This window comes from Triturus cristatus, chromosome 2_2 (genome assembly GCF_964204655.1).
Source record: "Triturus cristatus chromosome 2_2, aTriCri1.1, whole genome shotgun sequence".
Lineage (NCBI taxonomy): Eukaryota > Metazoa > Chordata > Amphibia > Caudata > Salamandridae > Triturus > Triturus cristatus.
In genome coordinates, this window is record NC_140582.1 from 334,893,279 (window position 1) to 334,910,985 (window position 17,707).

A 17,707-nucleotide genomic window follows, 5' to 3' on the forward strand; every position below is an offset into this window, starting at 1 on the left:
CAGGGCCACCATTTTAGGACAGTTGGACAACACGGATGCCAAGAACTGCCACAAACGGATGAGGGCTCCCATTTTACTAGGAATGGGCATCCACCCAAGACTTTCCACAAGTTGCTAAGCTTGATCACCATTTTGACATGGCCAGTATTTTACCAGGGGTAGGCATCATGCCCTGGGATGCCCACAAGTTGTCAAGCAATATCCCTATTATGTGGCAGCTAACATTTTACGATGGGAGAAGCATTGGGCATCATCCCATGAATGCCAACCAGCTGCTAAGAATTACATGCATTTTGCAAGGGCGAACACTTACATGCATGTGTGCACTCACATACACACCTACACACAGATTGACACTAAGACAGCAGCAACGTTTTGTTAAAAAAAAACAAAAAAAAAACCCTACCTTTTCTCCGCGATGCATCCTCCAGACTTGCTTGAAGCTGGTCTCCTTCCCTCAGCCAGCCTGGGTCGATGCTCCCAGGGGTTGATATACCAGAGCCCTAGGTGGCGTGTTTGGGGAGGACAGTAAAATGCAGTGCACGGGGAAGGGAGCTTGTATGGGAAGAGGAGGAAGTGAACAAGCAGGAAAAGAGGGGACAGAAAGAGCAAGCATGTGTGGAGTACCTGCTGGGAAGAAGAGGGCTCGGACAAGCGCCACAAACTTGCAGGGGTGGGTGGCCATTTTATGTGCTCGCGCACACATGGTGTCTCATGCTTTCAGCCGGTGGGAGAGGCTCCGGCAGATTGGGACCCGGGGGGACCGCGGCGCGAGCCGGGTGTCCCCCTGGGAAGGTTCGCGCGATGGTACAGACCACGCAGCGAATCACGTGTTAGGTAGGGGGCGGGGCTTAGGTTTTTCACCGTTGGGAAGGCGTTTAGGCGGGAAACGATCGCTGAGGCAGGGAGACGGTCGTTTTTTGTGACCCTCCCTCCCACCCTCTTTTTTCTGTATAAAAAAAAAAAAAGTAATAATAAAAAAAAAAATATATATATATATATATATAAAAAAATAAATAAATAAATAAAAATTAAAAATATATATATATATATATAATATATATTGATGAATTTATTGATCTTAAGTCACGTTTAGGACAGGTGACATTTTGTTTTTGTTCATGTGTTTTTCTTTCATGCGGTTTTTTGAGGGTTTGGATAGTCTGGAGCGGGCTTATCCTTCCCTCTGGGGCGGGGGGAGGGTGGAGGAAAAGCTGGACAGGTAAACCAAAATGGTCAAAAAGGAAATGATGCCATTGGGGCAGTACATGGGGTAATTTATGGTAAATTTTGGTTGGGGTATTTTTGGAATTGTTTGTGGCAAAAATGTTTGGGAAGCAATTTGATAATATTTACATTGTATCAATAAGTGGTTCTTAGTTACCTGTCCTAATAAAGTGACCTTTTTTGCTAAGTCAAAATTTGGTGTGGTCTGTCTTATTGCGCGATTTCCCCTTCTGGTGGCAGGACTGGTTTTTTTTATAGGTTTTCTGCTTGCTAGAAAGGCTAGCAAAGTCCACTTATTGTGAAGGTGGGAGCTTTCTTCTGCCAGCTGCGGAACTCTGAAGTCCGTTTTCCCTTTCCAACGTCACGTGCAGAATGTCCTATTAAGAGAACAACCACAATAGATTTATTTGCCTCATTGAAGCGAAACCCAAAGCTAAAGAAAATGTACAGTAGGTCACACAAAAACGCTAACCATCGAAGAAACACAAAACCATAACACTGGAGGGCGGATTGTAATTTGGCCAGTATTCGAAGTGTGATGCATATCTGGTGTCTGGAGGGTGGTACGGCTCGCTCACCGGGTACTGGCTGGGAGACGAGCAGCTCATTAAATCCGTAGTCCATGCAAGAATTAACAAATTCTACCTTTCTTTAAGCAAACAGAGCTGTGTATGTGGGAATATGAAGGCCCTTAATGGGAAAAATTAAGGCTACAAGCATACATGCCAACATTTCAGAAGATGGGAGATTCTTTAAAACAAATCGGGAGAATGGGGCCTTGAATCGGGTTACTGTCATGAATGGGCTTTGGAAGTGTGCTGCTGCAGGATCGGCCATTTGAAACGCAAAGGCACGTTTTTTCTTACCTTTCAGAAGCATGGAGCGCAATGGCAGGCAGAGAGAGGGCGATGCAAGTGTTCTACACTCACTGGCCTGGCAGGTTGCTGGCAGTGCATATTCCCCCCCCCCCCCCCCCACCTGTGTGGCAGCCCAGGCACACACACAGCCGCCCCAGAGTACTTCACAGGTCTTTACAAGACCATTCGCTTGTTAATGGATCTTTGTTGGGTTTTTCACCCCTTCTAGAGCCCCTGCCTGCATCGCCACTCTGACTATTGCTGGAAGAATTAGCACGTTACACAATACCAGGCCCCCCAGTCTGCTGAAACCCCGAGAAATCGTTTTTTTTTGCTTGGAGGGATCGGGAGGCGGGAGAATAGCCTTGACATCGGTAGTCTCCCGCCGGAATCGGGAGGGTTAGCATGTCTGTTAACAAGTACCAAAATGCAAATTGGCGGAAACAAAACCCACCAGAATCAAGAAAGAGAGCTCACTCGGCAGGTGCTTTTAAGAACGAGTTTGCTGCCCCCACGATGGGGCGTTTGAAAGGGCGTCTGTCCCCAGAGGTGAGAGGGCGGGCGCAGGCAGGGAGGAGCGACATCAATACTACGGAGAAAGGTCAACCCACAGGGCACACGTTTGAGTGGGAAATTAACCAGCTGGAGAAGAAGAAAACCGCAGGGACAGACGGCGAACAGGGAGAAAGGGCACGGGTAAGAAGGACCACGAGTGAGCGAAACGCAGGGTTTTCGTCTTTCCAGCCCTCGGTTTTCCTTTACTAAATTAATATAATAATTGTTTAACTCAAATTGATCCGAGACTAGAATTCCCGGAATGCGGAAATTTGCTGATGCCCAGGAACGAAAATATTCCTTATGCCCAGCCCAGGAATGAAAAAAATGTAATTAGCGAAATGAGGTCATCTGTCCGATACCGCGAGGAAACACATCTCAGCACATGAAGTAATTTCCCTTTTCCTACACACCGCTACCTTTTCCCTCTTTTGACTTGATACTAGACTTGTGCCGACCTCTTTAGCATAAAGTCTACAATTAGAACGGTTCTAGCAATGCTAAAGACGCTTACGCGCTGAGTGACCGAACACACCTGCCCCCGCACGGCCGGAACCGCCTGCCAGGAGCTGTTCTACACACGTGATCTCACCCGGGAGCCTTTCCTGACTTAGTCACGTGAGCCCAATTAAGAAAACAACAACACAATAGGTAACGAACTGTTTAGGGTTGGCTTGTTGTAGTCCGTTGATCTCCAACATATCAGTTGCATGATTCCATATCAGTTTGATAGCGCGCAATTTTGCTTTTGTCCATGTATGACTTCCTCATCCAGTCCCAGGATTTTGCTTTGCATTTCGGGACTTGTTGTCTTGCTGATCACCATAAAATCAGGACCACAAGTACCAGAATGCAAAGCAGAAGCCTAGACTGGATGAGCTACCCATAGACGTCGAGAACTTAAGCACACTGTAATAATATAGCGAACATGTTGCTTCGTTAGTTCTCCTTTATGGACCATCAACCACAAACGTAGAGGCGCCTACCTTAACTAGAAAGCACATAGGTGCCAAGTCTCCAATGACCATGCGTGACACCAGTTTTTTTCCCTTTGAATCCTGGGAATTGTAGTCCCGTTTATTAATGAAATCAACAGCCAAAAGTCACAGAATACAATGAAAAACTGAAGTGGGTCATCATATCATGCAAACTGCACCCTTAGAAAGAATAAAAGATGCCAGCCTGTATAGTAAATATAGAGTTCCACACTTCCATTTCATTTCAGGATAGGCTCGAATGAATCCATACTTCCAGCCCTGGGGTTTTCATATAACAATCGAAAGCAGTTTTAACAGATTGCAATTGTTTGGAACCATAGTGTCTCCTGTAATATGAAATCATTCATCTAATAACCATGTATACATACGTTTTCAAATTCACGTGTACACCATACTTGGCAACATCACTCTCGTGAATTTAATTTTGCTAACCGAGCTAATTATTTGAGTTACACTCTTGGGGAAACACAAGTGTTTAGCAATTTGCCTCATAACTATAATTCCAAATCTCTCCCTGCACTGTACTCTACCTGGGCTCATATGACAGAAATGCCCCGGGAGCGTAACAAGCCTTTGCCCCCACTTTGTGCGCTGTGCGGCACTTTGGAATTGCAGAAGGGGCTGCAGATGCTTGTGTAATACAGATAGCGCTGGCACACATGTAGCACCAGCGCTATCCAGCGAGGGTGTTCCCATGCAAACGGGGAATCTCTTTGCCTCTGTGCCTGGGCACACATTCAAACATGCCTTTAGGAGGCACACCAAAAATGCACCACAAGAAGTTGGAACACTGCAGTCAACACTGAGGCGAATGCAAATCATGGACTGCTTAACACTGAGGGGAGCCCAAATCAAGTACTGCATGCACCATGATACAAAGGAGTAAACGTTTCTGGGATGTGACACCCTTTTCCCTGCCCATACTGATTTTCCTGACCTTGTCTACTGTTTAGCACACATTCCTAATGTTCCTTTTTGTAAAAAATTGTGTTCCGGTCCATTGATTACACTTCATCCGGCCTGAGCTGGAGAGTATGGTAGGCGCCGGAGAGTACGACCTGGGTGCGGAGAGTACGGTTCGGGTGCTGAGATTCCGGCCTTTCCTTGGACGTAAAGATGCGACTCGTAAATGACCTCTGTGTATACAAAAAAGCTGTAAAGTTAGACTTTTGTCTCAGATTGCCTTTGTGAATCAGGCCTGAAGAATCCTTCTTTTGGGGATGTGGGAAAAAGGTAAGGCCCAAATTTGAGAATAAGTCTGTCTGAAAACACCCTGCGATAAAGAGCAACCGAAAAAACAGAGTCCAATACTCCAAAAGCTTGGCTGAAGTACTGATTGTAGGAAATAAAACACTGAGTGACAAAACTGAAGAGAAAGCTCCTCTTAAGGCTCAAAAGAGGGTTTTCTAAAGCCGGGGCAAACGGCGGACTGTTCCAAAGAGGAACGAGAGACTTAGAAAGAGTCTACCCACTGACTACTCCTTCAAGAGAAGTATTGTGTTTGGGTGTTATTCAAAACCAGGTAAAAGTCCATGGCCAACTGCCCTTCATGCAACTCCAGCCATGTGTGGCATAGTGGTTAGCCGTGTGTGGTGGGGCTCAAGGGTTCAACGCTTGTGGGGGGGGGAGTCAGGCCAAGCCCTACGGTGAACCAATGCTGCAGTCAGCTGAAGATCTAATAATGAAAACCTAATGTTAAAAAAAAACAACCCTGAAATTGACAGTTATAAGTATTTGACCTAAGTATAACTTGCACCGCTATGATGCACCGCTTATGATATATATATATATATATATATATATATTCACTGAAAAAAACATAGGTTTCAGGGGCGTTATCGTTAGCTGTGGCGCTTACTGGAAGCACCTGGTGGGCTAGTTGGCCCCCAGGGTCCCTCAGGATTGAAAGGGAATTATTTCCCCAACTTAAAACGCGCCACAGGGCGTGTTTGCACACGTCACCTCAGGCCCCGTCCCCTCCATTCACCGCTGTGTAAACGCGCCCTGTGGCCGTTCTAAGTTGAGAGAACGGCCACAGGTAAGCACCACAGAGCTGCGGTGCATAGAGGTGTAAAAAGGGGCGTGGCCTCAGAACACCTGTCTGCAACGCAGCTCCCTGGCGCATACTGGAGATACCTGTTGGGCTAGTTGGCCCTCAGGGACCCTCAGTATTGAGGGGGAATTAATTCCCCAATTTACAACTGGCCAGGGGGCGTGTTTGCAGAGTGCTGCAAGGAGGGGGCGTGGCCTCCAGCGTGATGCCGGTCTTTTATTTATTTTATTTTTTTAAGAAGGAGGGCTGTGTGGCCCCCCTTCTTTTTCTAATTTATTGGCCCTGGGGACCCCATTCCCCGGGGCCGGCCTTTGTTTTTTATTATTTAAAAAAAAATATATATTTATAGAAACCCCTAGGACATGCTGGACAAACCGTATGTACCTATCACATGACGATTTGCGAGATATTCATTAAAAGGCGACTATGCATACAATGAATCCACGTGGAAAGTATCAAAATCAAATCAAATCAAATCAGGTGTTTGTAAAGCGCGGCTACAGTACTCACCCGTAAGGGTCTCAAGGCGCTGGGAGTGTGGGGGGGGGGGGTTTGCAGGTTCCAGTCCATCAAGGAGGGGGTCTGTCGAAGAGCCAGGTTTTGAGGTTGCTTGCGAAGACGGGGAGCGATATTATCTGTCTGAGGTGGAGTGGAAGGTCGTTCCAGGCTCTGGCCGCAAGGAAGGAGAATGAGCGGCCTCCCGATCTGGTCTTTCTGGTGCGGGGGACCACTGCGTAGGAGAGCTGGGCTGATCGTAGGGTCCTTTTGGGTGTGTGGAATTTGAGTCAGCTGTTCAGGTATGCTGGTCCGGTGTTGTGGAGGGCCTTGTGAGCGTGGGTTAGCATCTTGAAGGTGACTCTAGCTTCGATGGGGAGCCAGTGGAGTGTTCTCAGGTGCGGGAGATGTGGCAGTGTCTTGGCAGGTTGAGGACCAGTCTTGGCTGTTCTGTAGCTTGTGAGGTTTTTGTTTATTCTGGCATATTTACACCGCTAGTGAAGCTCTGACGTGTCTGACGCCCTACCGTGCCTAATCCCTGCGCCCCTGCCGGTGGGTACTCTCCAAGTAGACACCCTGGTCGTTTATTTATACAAACATGGGTAGCTATTGACGGGCACATTTAATACACACGCACACCAAGCCATTCAAAGGGGATTCGACAAAAATTCGACCAAACTATACAAGAAACCCCCCTCACGGTTAATAAAACACACATCCACCGCCGGATGTGTAATACTTTTTATTTTACTCTTTGGAAAGGAGACAAACCTCACTTGAGAGTCACAGCGTGCTCCTGGCTGAGCCCAATGCTGTGTTACACCCACCAGTGCCCGCTGAGTGCCAACACCTCTGTGTTGTATTCCACCAGCTAGTGCGTATGCTATGACACTCTCTCGCCCATGTGCACTGTAACACCACTCCGTGAATATGTCATGCCACACTTGCCTTCGCACAGGTTAAATTGCCCCATCTCACGTGCCTTCCTCGATGCCTATGTTATAACGCACAACGCTATTCCATACATATTACAATCTGGGATCCATTTCTTTGTCACAGTGCATATGCAACGTTACTCTCCCCAGCACATATTTTATATTACAACTTTAGAGACTAGTTAGGTTACACAACACTGCCCTGTGCATATTACACTCCAAGCGCATATCGCATAGCACGTGCTAGTGCCTGTGCTATCTCGCGCTCTCCAATGAATCTGTCATTGCGCACAATGTATTGCATACTATATTTCATGCCCGGTTCATCTTATATCACACTTTTTGGTGTATAGTTTATACCATATACTATATCTAGTTTTCATTTTCAATCGTGCTCTCAGGACTATGTTCTATATACACTGCGTCCACCTACCCTTTTCACGGGCATTACATTTTGCGATGGGGGGTGGAGGGTCAGGGGGTGTTTCTGCCAAGTGAGCCCGGAGTCACAGTCACAAACGTCCTCTTCTTCCTGAATAAAAGTGAGATTATTGTTCATATTTTAAGTAGTTCGCACAGACACACATTTTAAAAACAATAAAGTTCCTAATACCCACCTTCTCTGAACAGTTAGCTTGCTGCCCCATCCGCCTCCTCCCTATCCTCTGTTGTCTGAATCCATGGCCTAGCCTTCTCCCCCCTGCCATGCATGGTCTGATGTGCTGCCACTGCCCTCCATTTAGCATGATGTACCAGTCCACTCCTCCTGCCCTCCATTGCCCAATTCTATGGCCCATCATTGACCTCCTGCTTAGCCTCTGTGCTTAGCTTGTTGCCCCTATTCTCCTTCCCCTGACCTCCGATGTCTTTGTGCATGCCCCTGCTCCATCCTTTTTGCCCACCATGTTCCATGGACCTGCCACTCCTATCTACTCTGAGTGTTCTGTTGGGCTGCCACTCCCCTCCCAACTGCCTAGCATTGTCAGATGACTGTAACCTGTCCCTGCCACCTCCACCCTGCCTGTCCACATGCCATGCCCCTATCCCCTTCCTCCTGTCTTCCATGGTCCATTTTACTGCCACACCCGTCTTCCCTCCCTGGTCTGTTGTGCTGCAACTGCTCCTCCTGCCTGCCCCGCGCGGTCTGTTGTGAGGCCCATTCCCCTGAACTCTCTTGTCTGTGCCCAGGTCCTGACCCTCCCTTCTATCCTCCATGGTCCTTTGTGCATGCCCCTGCACCCTTCTTCTTGCCCATCATAGCCATGGTGCTGCCACTAACCCTCCCGCTTGCCATGCATGGTCTTCTGTGCTGCCATGGCCCCTCCCACCTTCCCTGTGTGGTCAGCTAGCTGCCCCTGACCCCCTCCCACCTTCCCTCCATGGTCTGTGTGTATGCCATCATAGTCTCATTGTTGCTCTCCATGGTGTGTCTTGTTTCTAGTGCCCATCCTGCCTAACCTCCATGGTCATCTTGCTGCTCCTGCCCTGCCCCCTTGCCCCAGCCCTCAGTTTCCATGTGCAGACCCCTATTCCCTCCCTCCGAGCTTGTCTGTTCCATTGTAATGCCCCTGATCCGTCCCTCCTGCCCTTTATGGTCTGTTATGCTGCAGCTTTCTCTCCTGTCTGTCCATTATGGTCACCTAGCTACCATTGCCTCTTTCCCCTCTGTTCTCTGTTGTCCATGTGCATGGTCCTGTCCCCTCCCTATTGCTTTCCATGGATTGTTGTGCTGCACTCCCACCCCACATGCCCTGTGTGGTGTATTGTGCTGCTGCAAACCCTGATGTCTGCCCTATAGGGTCAGTTTGGTGCACCTCTCCATGTCCCTCCTGTCCTCTGTTATCCGAGTCCATGTCCCTACCCCAATTCCTCCTGCCTACCATGATCCAATGTACCATACTTACGAACATTTTGAACTTGGTAAGAGGGAGATTTTGAAAAAAAACTGGGGTATTGATTTTCCCCTTTGAGTTACATTGAAAAAGAGGAGATTGTAGAAGGAGACAGATCAAATAAATCCCATTTGAGCTTAAAAACATTGGATGTTTCCTGGCTGAAACGGGTCTGTTGGCCTGTATGGTTGTACTACCACTGCCTCTTCCTTCTGCCCACAATGGTCTATTATATTGCCACAGCCTCCCTTGCCAGTCCTGTCTGCCCAGTGTGGTCAAATTGTTGCCTCTGCATTCTCCTACCTGCCTTCAATTTTCAGAGTCCGTGCCCCTGGCCTCTGCCTCTCAACAGTATCCCAATGAACAACTAGATTGCTAACATTCTATATTTATTACAAAAGTGTGGAACGCCTGACGTCATCTTGATATAATCAAAACTGTAATACCTAGAGTATTTCCTTTAGAAATTACATATATGAGAGGGTCTTATTTGCATCAAAATTATGGTTAGTGCTCGGAAAAACTAAAATGAGGACATATTTTCTGAGTTTTCAAATAGCGACAAATAAGTTTTTTATTATTTGTAATCTTTATGTTTTTTTTATCCAGTTGACCACTTGATTAAATTTTGCACCTAGGGAAGAGGATGTGGTGTTACTTCCAGAGCTGCAGACTTTGCAACTGGGGAACCAGGTTGGAGTTTCTGCTTCAGCTCAACATTCTGTGATTCTGGTCAAATCACTGAATCTCCCCATGTCTACAACCAAAATGAATTTGATCTTGTGTGATGTAACCAATGCTCATGTAAATCACTCCAATACCTGACAAGTCTGCACTATATAAAACTGCAAATACACAAAAAATAAGTGTTTTGCACACTTCTGTCATTGGGCTACATGTGGGCTACATCTGGGTGATATTTGTGCTGCATTTGGGCTCTTTTGTCTCTGGTGGCCATCTTGGAAGATTTATTTGTTATGAAGTTTCCTAATTTCCTCATTTACTGCAGTCTCCTCAGTAGGAAATGCTTTCAGTGTTTTACTTTGATTCCATCAAGAAGGTATTAAGATATGTCACACATTTGCCATAAATTCTGAATGTTAGCACTCTAGTTGCTCATTAGATCACTGTAGTAAAGCTACTGCTCACCACAGAAGTCTGCTGCTGGTATTAAAAGTGCATGTTTCAATTTTTTAATGAAATAGAAGAGGATTTGAGAAGTCACTCAACATGTGCCCTAATTTTTCTTTCTTCAGCAATAATCATAATTTCTATGTCAAAATGAACCCCCTCATTGTGTTCCTTGTTAAATTAAATGTTGTAAGTGTTACCAGTTTATTCCAATCAAGATGGCTTCAGGTGTGCCATACTTTTGTCATAAGTAAGACAGTAAGCGCTCTAGTTGTTCTTAAGAACACTCTGGGACATTCTGTCATTGGGCTATACTTGGGCTACATCTGGGTGATATTTGGGCTACATTTGGGCTCTTTTGTCTCTGGTGGCCATCTTGCGAAATTTATTTATTATGAAGTTTCCTAATTTACTCATTTACTGCAGTCTCCTCAGTAGGAAATACTTTCAGTTTTTTATTTTGGTTCCATCAAGAAGGCATTCAGATGTGTCACACATTTGCCATAAATTCTGAATGTTAGCACTCTAGTTGCTCATTAGATCACTGTAGTAAAGCTACTGCTCACCACAGAAGTCTGCTGCTGGTAATCAAAATGCATGTTTCAGTCTGCATGTCAGAATTTTTTTATGAAATAGAAGAGCATTTGAGAAGTCAAAATGTGCCCTAAATTTTCTTTCTGCAGCACTAATCATAATTTCTATGGAAAAATGAACCCCCTCATTTTGTTCCTTTGTAAATTAAATGTTTTAAGTGTTACCACTTAATTCCAATCAAGATGGCTTCAGGTGTGCCATACTTTTGTCATAAGGAAGACTGTTAGCGCTCTAGTTGTTCTTTAGGACACTTTGGGAAGCTGCAGTAGAACACAAAGGAATCAACTGACAGTCTCTGCCCTTGTTGGATGTACATGTTTTACTGAGAATGTCAGACTTCATTCTCACATGACTGAGAAAGATAATGTGAATTTACAGAAAATATGCTCTCAGTTTAGCTTATAGATCACCTTCCAAACCTCTGTGGGAAAAGCATGAGAAAATACTTTTCTCTCAAACATGATTCATGATATCACAGCAGAAGGCTTTTTCACATGGTAAAATCACCTTAGAACACACCACAATTCCTAAAATGAGTATGGTACCATCAACAAATGATTTATAATGTAACTAAAGTGGTAAAACCTTCTATTAACTGGAATGCTTTTTAATGAGGTGCTATCATGTATATTGGTCCCAAGATGGCTGCCAACACTTCTTGGATGAAGTACTGACAGCCAATCAGATCTCATGATGAGATGTGTGGTTAGGCTCCGCCCAGATATATCTATCTTTTTAACTCTAATTTTCTCAGGAACTACTGAACATATTGAAACCATTTAAGCAAAAGACACGAGTCTGAACTGAGGACTACCTCTTTGCCAAATTTGGTGTAATTCTGTTCAACAGTTCGGGCTGTAGCTGCGTCAACAGGTCCTATGGGAAAATGCATGGGGAAAATGTGTTTTGGGACCCCCCCTTTTTCTCGGCCCCCGCTTGACGAATCACCGTGATATTTTCAGGATAGGAGCGGACCGGAGCTGGCCAAAAGTTTGGAAAGTTTTGCGAAGATTCGTCAAACAGCGCCAATGTTATTCCAAATAGAATGTTGTGGATTTCCTATGGAAAAAAGGTCCTAACTATAACTACCTACTGGCGACCGCCAGTAGGTAATAGATATATATATATATTGTTATCCAATTGCTCTGCAGCAGAGGAGCACTCGACAGCAGTAAGGTAATAATCCTTTTTTATTCATGTTTTAAAGGTGGTTTAACATCCGCAATTTTGCTTACTTGCCTACGCGTTTCAGTGCTGTCTGCACCTTCTTCCTGGGCTCATGGCAATGCTGTGTTGTAAGGCTTCTGCAGTTCCGTGACTGACGCTGTCTATCGTGGCACCGCCTCAGGTGTATGCAATTAGTAGTGCATGATGACTCACAGTGAGCACTACTCACTACTCACAGTGAGCATCAGAATCCTCAAGTGATCAAACCTTCTTAAATATGAATGCTGTACCCACCTTGACAGACCTAATCTCACTGGCAAATGATGATATTCCACCAGAAAGTGAGGAACAATCAATATCGTTCATCACAGGTATGAATAGAGGAGACCATACTCCATTTCGACCACCATCTAAATTTTTGCCCCAATCTGTAAGAGACAATCTTGATATTTTTGGGGAAAATGTAACCAAGGATTTGAAACAACTATATGTTGCAGTAAATCAAAAGGAAAAGAAAATGTGTCCAATGAAAGCGCTTTTTCACAAGACAGTGAATAAACTCCAAAAAGAAGATGGAGTGCTAATTAAACCTTCGGACAAGGGAGGAAATATTGTGCTGTGGGGCAGGGAACAATATAAAAAAGAAGCCCTCAGCCAATTAAATAATAATATTTGCTACAGCCGGATAAATATGAAGGAGTATGACAAAGTGAAATAACAATTCTTTATAAGACTGGATGTGTGGAAAGAGGAAGGTTTATTGAGCTGGGATGAGTTTAAATTCATTAAAAGAGAGAAACCAACAATTCCGGTATTTTACATGCTCCCCAAAGTGCATAAGAGTCTCACCAGTCCACCAGGGAGACCAATTATTTCATCTTGTGGAAGTCTATTTGAAAACGCTTCACGATACATTGATTATTTTTTAAATCCGATTGTGAAATCCTTGTCTTCATACATTAAGGACTAAACGGATTTTTTGAAATGTATCTTTGACATACAATGGGATGTGGACACTATGTTATTATTAACACTTGATATTTCAACACTATATATCAGTATAAGACACGCAGATGGTTTGAAAGCAACCGAGTATTTTTTAAATAGGAGACCAATTCGATTTCTGAAACACAACAAAATGATTCTAGAATTAATGGAATGGTGTCTAACAAAAAATATCTTTCTGTTTGATGATGATCTTTTTCAGCAGGAACAGGGGACTGCGATGAGCACCTGTTCCGCCCCTAGTTATGCGAATTTACATCTTGGCTGGTGGGAGGAACAGGTGCTCAGAGGCAGTCCCCTAGAGCATTGGTCGGAACACATACTATTATGGGTCAGGTTCATTGATGACATCTTCGTGCTGTGGCAGGGCACGGAGACAGATATAGAACTGTTCATCAAGGACCTTAACCAAAATTCCCTAAACCTAGAGTCTGTAGGTCACTGCAGTAAAGTGACCATAGACTTTTTGGATATTTGGGTAAAACCTGTAGGGGGGAAATTGGAAACTTCAGTGTTCCGCAAAGCCACGGCTGGGAATACAGTCCTCCATGCGAAAAGTGCTCACCCAACTACATTAATTAGGAGTATCCCCTTTGGGGAATTCTATAGAGCAAGAAGAGCATGTAGCAATCAGGAGGAGTATGACAGAATTGAGAAGGATATGACCTGCAGGTTCATTCAGAGAGGATATTCCCCGGTTGTTATAAAGGGGGCCTCAACGAAGGCAAGGAACCTAGGCAGACAAAAAATCTTGTTTGAACCATCTAGAACGAAACAAAGGGAAAAACTTATAGAGGAAAATAAAGATCAAGATAATTCTAGATTTATAACAACATTCAATGTGAAACACAAAGAAATCAGATCCATCTTGAATAAACACTGGCATCTAGTAAGAAGTGATCCTGTATTAGGTTCTAGAGTAAAAAGACATCCGGACATTACTTATCAAAGATCTAAATCTTTAAAAGATATGGTTGTTAGGAGCGAATATCAGGAAAGAAAAGGATACGCTCCAACTTGGTTACATCAGAAACCAGGTTTTAAAAAATGTTCAAAATGCAAAGCGTGCCAGCATGGCATGAATTGCACTGATCTAAAAACATTTTTTAATAAAACAGTGACTATTAAAAGTTTTTTGACCTGTAGGTCTAGCTTTGTTGTTTATTTTTACGATGCCCTTGTCCTAAAATATATATAGGAAGTACAACTTTACCTGTATATAAACGAATCTTACAGCATAGAAGGGCAATCGTAAATCAAGACAGGACATATCCAATGGCACAACACTTTGAGACCCATCTCCAAGGTAACCCTGTGTGTTTGCAGCATATCTGTATAGCTGAGGTCCCCAGGAAGAGGATAGGGGGGGACAGGGAAAAGGAACTGAGGAAATTAGAGACTTATTTTATTGTAGAGTTCAACTGCAAAGAACCACAGGGGTTAAATGTAGATGAGGATCTTTACACTTGTCTGTCTTGAGATGTATGAAGAGAAATAGAAAATGGGAATCTGCACACATGTAAAACCATTAAATATATGTTTTTTTTTGTTGCTCTTTTTGTCTTAAATGGTGAATATTTATCTGTATGGAGGTGCGTACGACACAATTAATTGCTCTGCTGAAAAAGTTATTTTATTTGGGGTTCAAATATTGGCAAATATGTATGTGCATGTTGTAATAATCCCTAATTTTTGTGTATTGAAGTGTGTAAGGTTGAAAGGAGTAAATAGGCATTTATGCGTAATTGTTGCCTAAGTTTACATAAGCACTTGCACTTTAAATTCCAGATTGTGTGATGATATTAATTACTAAGAATATTGTTTCCCCCTTTTTTTATCCCCCTTTTTCTCTTATATAGAATGTATAAATTATTGAATTCTCCTTATCAGTAGAAAATCATGATATGTCATGTACATGAATTATATGCACGTGTTTTTTAATTATTAGGAGAATGGTAATGTCTGGTTCAATGGCAGAGTAGGGATAATTGCGTAATTTGCACATTAGCACTACCACTTTAAAATTGCCAAATTTTGCACTTTATGAAGAAGACACTTGCTGAATATGAATGATGAAAGTGAATGTTATTTGCACTTGCATTTTAAGATATGCATCTTTATTGAAATATATAGATACGACCGATCATAATTGATCAATAAGAATGAATGCAAGGAATGGTATTCCTGCTAACTTAAACAATTAAAGTTATTAGATCGGTGTAAGAAATCTTTTTAGATGCTAAGAGTAGTATTATATGTGAATAAGACTCTTAAAAGAAACATTAAAAAAGGAAAGTAAGTCCTCTAATGATAAAAAACATGGTCAATGGAGAAGAATGAACATGTTAAAAAATGGCTGCCAAATTGCAAACAGTAGAGCTTGAGATGTAAGGTGTCGAGTCCCTCTTTTATGTTGTTCGCCAAGTGAGATGTATTTTATTGACAGAAAAATGGCGCACAAACATCGTGAACATGGCAGCGTGAGTCTGCTGAAACGCGTAGATGTTATCTCATTTCGCTAAATAAAAGAAACCGAGTGCCCAGATTTTACCGTGGAGTGCTGGATGTTTATTTCTAAGAAGAAATGCACCTATAATTGAATATATATATATATAACCTATACTTTGTTTAAAATAAATCGAGCATGAAAATCTGAACCAGCATTTGAGTGTCCGTGTCTTTTGGGAGTACCGGCTGGTGCTTCGGAAGGAGGATTCGATATATATATATATATATATATATATATATATATATATATATATAATATATGTTTTTTCCAACAAATGCCTTTAAGCTTCCAGGACTCACACAACAGCTTGCCTGCCCACGGGCATACAGTTTCAACTTGCTTCCACCATCTGGTACTTTAATTATGGCCTAACACATTTCGTGGCTGGGACGTCACTTCTTCAGAGGCCCATTTGCATCGCCACAAAGAATCGCGCTCATTCACTAGCATGCCTTTTATTGGTTTGCAGCCCCCAGAGGCCTTGGCTTAGTGCTGTTTTTAATTCATACGGCATGCTGGGATATGTAGTTTTATCCATTGAGCATTGTTCATTACCTTAGTAGGTTTCGATGTGCAATGTTCTTTTAAATGTTAATTAGTCTCCTTGTGTCCGCGTCATGTCAGCACAGTGAGCCCAGGAGTGGAAAAGACTTGTCTTGACATCTTGAATCCTACTAAAGGAAATGAAGAAGCTTTTAAATTTCAAATGACACAGAACCCACTTATGGATTACTAATGTTCAATACAGGGACTACTTTTCCCATGATGCACTACTAAAGCATTCATTAGTTGCTACGCCCAGTGAGGGTGATTAGGGTGATGAAATAATAAAAAGCATAAAAACAAAAGAAGAGCCTTACCTGGCGAACTGCTGTGTGTGTTTCAAAGCTCAAAGGCATTTGTTGGATTAAAAAAAAGGAAAAATATAATTTTATATATATATGTATATATATATATATATTATCTACTGGCGGTCGCCAGTAGATAGTTATAGTTAGGACCGTGTTTCCATAGGAAATCTCAAAATTCTATTTTGAATAACTTTGGTGCCGGTTGACGAATCCTCGCGAAATTTTCAAAATGAATGGGGCGCTCCGTTCAGCTCCTACCCTGAAAGTCTCGGGGTTATTCGTGAAGCGGGGGCCGAGAAAAAAGGGGGGTCCCAAAACGCGTTTTCCCCATGCATTTTTCCATAGGACCTTTAGTCGAAGGTACAGCCCGAATGGCTGAACAGAATTACTTAAAATTTTGCAGAGAGGTAGTCCTCAGGTCAGGGAAGTGCCTTTTGCAGGTCTGGTGTCAATCTGTTCAGTACTTCCTGAGAAAATAGCATTTAAAAGCATCTAAATATCTATAAGCACGTACCGTGCGCGCACCGTAAGCGTACGGTGCGCGCACCGTAACGTGCGCGAGCGAAATTCTGATTGGTTGTTACATGTCTGTAAACATTCGAATCGGTCGAAATCAGGAAGTGTCTGCCGCCATTTTGTCTGCCACACTGAAAAGGAAAGGTGGAGAACGTGAAAAGGGGGCAGGGTAGGGAGTTCCTGACCCCCTAGCGTTTGTCAGGGGGTCACAGTGGGACCCCGAAGGGCCAAAAAAAGAATTTAAATTTTTTGTAAAAATTCACGGGGTGTGGGCACCGTGCGCGCATGGAAAAAATGTATTAAAAAAAGATTTAAAAAAGAAGATTAAGTGTTTAGATATTAGGGGGCTCTAAAAAGAGCCGTTGTGTTTATTGAGTGTTTTTTGGTACCTACAAGTAAGTACCGATGCAGAGTCTAAAGTTCAAGAGGAAGACTCTGTTCCCTTCATCATTGAAATGTACACCGTCTCCTCTATAAATGCCTTGCATGTTGTAACGCAAGTTGTTGTGGTATATAAAACCCATACCATAGTCTCTGAGGAAAGCAGAAACAGACTTATTGACGTACTTTCTTGCTTTGTCAATCTGCGGACAATGTTGGTTGGACCAGTTCCACTTTTGCCTTTTTGGCATATATTAGAATATACAAAGGCAGTTTGTGGAAAAAGTGACATCAATTGCACAAAGGTGTCCTTAATAAGCATTTCCAGACCTACCTCAGTTAAAGTGCCTAGGTCATTTCCACCACAGTGCACAATAATAAGGTTAGGCTGTGGGAGATGTGGAAAGGTTTTCACCAAAGGCATTAATTGGTGCCACTTTAACCCTCTCTGACCAATCCATTTAATGTCTACATTTGGCAAAGCAAGATCTTTCACAATACCTCTTTTTTCTGCAAACGTTTCACTCCAGAAGACATAGCT

At 43.3% G+C, this 17,707-nt stretch overlaps 1 long non-coding RNA gene across 1 annotated transcript in view; it reads left to right on the plus strand.

The window, feature by feature from the left end:
* Positions 1-2,644: 2,644 nt before the first annotated feature.
* LOC146862224 (uncharacterized) overlaps positions 2,645-17,707 on the plus strand; it is a 199,834-nt gene continuing 184,771 nt past the window's right edge. Inside the window, exon 1 of the long non-coding RNA XR_014978396.1 lies at positions 2,645-2,780. This is a non-coding gene — a long non-coding RNA (uncharacterized LOC146862224). The remainder of the gene's footprint in view (positions 2,781-17,707) is intronic.